This window comes from Nanorana parkeri, unplaced genomic scaffold, assembly GCF_000935625.1.
Source record: "Nanorana parkeri isolate BGI_ZX_2015 unplaced genomic scaffold, ASM93562v1 scaffold415, whole genome shotgun sequence".
In the NCBI taxonomy this organism is placed as follows: Eukaryota; Metazoa; Chordata; class Amphibia; order Anura; family Dicroglossidae; genus Nanorana; species Nanorana parkeri.
Window position 1 is genome coordinate 677,669 of NW_017306683.1, and position 3,796 is coordinate 681,464.

Genomic DNA, 3,796 nt, shown 5'->3' on the forward strand with positions numbered 1-3,796 from the left:
GGGGCGCACAACCTGCAAGCAATCGGGCGTCTCTAGACGCCTGAGATCGCTTGTATGTAAACAGCCATCACTGGCTGTTTACATGCCCACAGTTTTCCCTCTCGTGTGCGCGCTGAGTGCCGCACACGAGAGGGGGGAGGGGCAGGACGTCTTAAGGCGCCCTCCCGCTCCTAGCAGACTCCCGTCCGGCCGTTCACAAACGGCCATGGACGGAAGGTGGTTAAACAAGTGGAGTTTGCCTTGAAGACATTTCCAAGCAAAATGTAATCACAAATATTAACATGCATGGATATAAGGTTATAGGGAGGAGGGGGGGGGATCAAAAGGTAAGATACTTCAATGAGGATTAAAATAAAAATGTGCCAAGGATCTGCATTTTACCTATGTTCTATTATAAAAATCCTGGAGGAAGAGCCCCTAAGAGGGATAAGCGTACCTATCCTTTAATAACAGTCACTTTATACAAGCATTGCCCGGCGCCAGTGGGTTTTATTAGGATTAAACTGTAAAGCCATTCAAAAGATTGTTCTAGTGATGGACAGTATTCCCATTACTCACATGCTCCCATGTTTAGGATTACAAGTGGCCATATTGACACTTACTGCTCAGATATGGTCCACTATTATCAGGAAGCTGGTTCAGATCAATTCTATTTTGTAAAGCGCTGTATAAGCGCTGCACAAACTGCTGGCGCTACATAAATCCTGTATAATAATAATAATGATGCACAGCCGACGCTGAAAAGAGTGCAAGTAGACAGGAAGGGGTAAACCATGCCCTGTATGGCACTGGCAACCATGTAAGGCACCATCCCCCATCACTGACTGACAATGGACACTAGCCCTGATCGTTTAGCATGCGGGCTGGTGTGTACAAGTCTTTAAAAGTATCGGATCCAGTAAAGAAACAGCTATATATACAGTTCAATTTGCATCCTCTACACCAGCCATATATACAGAGTGGCCAAATTATTATGATCACCCCATCAGTACTTTGTTGGCCCGCCTCGTGACTCCCCGAGATGTTGAAAGGTGATGCGAGGAATCTGACACCGCACTGTTGATTAGTAATTTTCCGGCCTAAAATGTGGAACACGGGTACAAAAAATGAAAAAAAGGCCTGTCATAAAGGGGTTAAATCGCGTTTACCCATATCTTCAGAAAAATATCACTTCTACTGTCGTGGTAAACAACCTGCTTCCCTATTTATAATGGTCTGGCCCTCTAGCAACTTCAGCTAATTTGCCTACAAACATCAGGTGGTCATAATAATCTGGCCACTCAGTGCCAAGGATAGTGTATATTATCCATGGTAGCCATTTAGGCCCCATTCACACACAAATCGGCCAGCACGTACAGCTCCGTGCTGCATGCAGGGCCGTACCAAGCAGCTCCCGGGAAGGACAGGTGCTGCGTGGGATTAGTACGCAGCCCCCGTCCTTCTCTATGGGGCTACGCGGCCGTATGCCCCCCTACGCTCACCTCAATTGCAGGTCCGTAGGGGTGCGTGTTTTCTGCCCGGGACGCATACAGGATCCATTCCGGCGGCATATGAATAAGCTCACCCGCACCTCTACGGACCTGCAATTGAGGTGAGCGTAGGGGGGCGTAGCCCCATAGAGAAGGACGGGGGCTGTGTACTAATCAGTAACAATCCGTGTACCCATTGCACTCCTTACCGCTTAATCCGTGATAATGGGTTGGGTGCATCAGTAGTCGACGGATGGCCACCGTCTGAATAAAGTGTAAGAAAATATGGACACCAGCACTCCAAAGTAGAATAACGTCTTTTATTGACGTTCCATGCAAAAATACACTATTGCAACATTTCGGGGTCACACAGGATCCCCTTCATCAGGCAGAACAAGTGAGAATTGCAAACAGATATGGACAAGCATTTATATACATCATCGTATGTGAGGAGACCAATCCCACTGCCGGAATGGATCCTGTATGCGTCCCGGCCAGAAAACACGCACCCCTACGGACCTGCAATTGAGGTGAGCGTAGGGGGGCGTACGGCCGCGTAGCACCATAGAGAAGGACGGGTGCTGCGTACTAATCACACGGAGCACCTGTCCTTCCCGGCAGCTGCTTGGTACGGCCCTGCACGCATCACAGAGCTGTACGTGCAGGCCGATTCATGTGTGAATGGGGCCTTATACAGTTCTTACGGAGGCTGAAGTGCTGGAACAGAGCAAAGATAGAAGACATGAGCCACCAGAGAGGAGAGACACTCTTCCATTGCAAGAAACCAAAGTGATGAAATTATTGTCGCTTATGGTTTCAGTCGAGAGGAGATAAGCGAATGGATGTTCACCGGTCCTTCTCCCCTCTACCCGCCAACACCTGTGATGCTGGTCCCAGGCCCACAGTAGGGACAGCGGACTGGGAAGGAAGGTGGGGCATGTCAGGGGGAGTACACATTTACAGGCCCCTGGAAGCAATCAGGAGGCTTTACAGATGCCCGAGTCACTTACAATGTAAAAGCAGACAGTCTGCTTTACACGGGTAAACAGACTTCCAACGGCTTCTGCTTAAAGTGTTAAAGAAGAACTCCAGGTAAACAAAATCTTAACCCTTGTAGTGGGGCTACCCCTGCACTGCAAGGGTCAAGAGTCCGCTTTGTCTAGGAGGCTAAAATAACAGATATACTCACCCAAACCACGATCCCGGCTGGCTCCTAGGCCGGTCCCTTCAGCCTTGCTCCCTCTGCGCTCCAGCAGTCCAAGCTCCTGTGAGTCATCATGTCCAATGCAGTGTAGTTAGGATGCCGAAGGAAATTCCATTGCTGGAGCGGAGGAGACAGGCTGCAGGAACGGGTCTAGGAGCCAGCCGGGAATATGGTTCAGGGGAGTATATCTGTTATTTTAGCTGCCTAGGCAAAACAAGCACTTAAACTCTTCCAGTTCGGGTGTAGCCCCATTGCAATTAGTAAGAATTGATCTGCCCAGAGTTTTTCTTTAAAAGAAAACATTCATGCATTTTTCACATGCATTTAAAGTTTATTATTGGGAAAAGGTGCAATAGAAAACATAAAAACCCATACAAAAGCATTTGTACACAGTATAGCACACAAAGTACCAATAAGGCCCCGTTCACATTGAGCGATTTATCGCACCATTTTTGCAGCGATATCGCTCATATTTCCGCACTATATCGCTCTATGTAGCTTCACCAATACATTTCAATGTAGCTGTTCACATCTCGTCGCTCAATATCGCTCAATATCGCTTGTAGCTCGTCGCTGGTAGCTTGTCGCTTCTACATGACCCTTTTTTAGAGCGATTTTGAGCGATATTGCTTCTGATTGCATACAGCCCAATAGGAAGACGTCGCTCAAAGTCGCGCGATTTGCATGTCGCTCAGTGTGAATGGGGTCTAAAGTGTTTTTGTGTGAAGAAAATGAGCTCAAAACGCAGTCCTAACGTCAGTTTAGGTCCACCCAGGATCATTTTATTAATTATTTTAGAATTGTTTCCCAGGCTATAATACTTAACTTTAATTCTGAGCTGACCTGCCCCCAAATGGGCTACAGTTCTCACGTGCTTCTTTGGGGGTCCATAGGTGACATTAGGGGTCTAATAAACCCCTCATGTCTCGATAAAGAGGACCTGTTACTGTATGTGTGCAATCACAGACGGCTTGTTAACTTTGATATCACATAGGGGGCCAAGTGTAAAAATAAAAAAAAGCTTTATAAAAAAACAATTAAAGCCACTTACAAAAAAAACACTAAAAAATATTTTTAAACTCCCAGGTACATACAAACGCAAACAAGAGTCAGGTGCACCTAC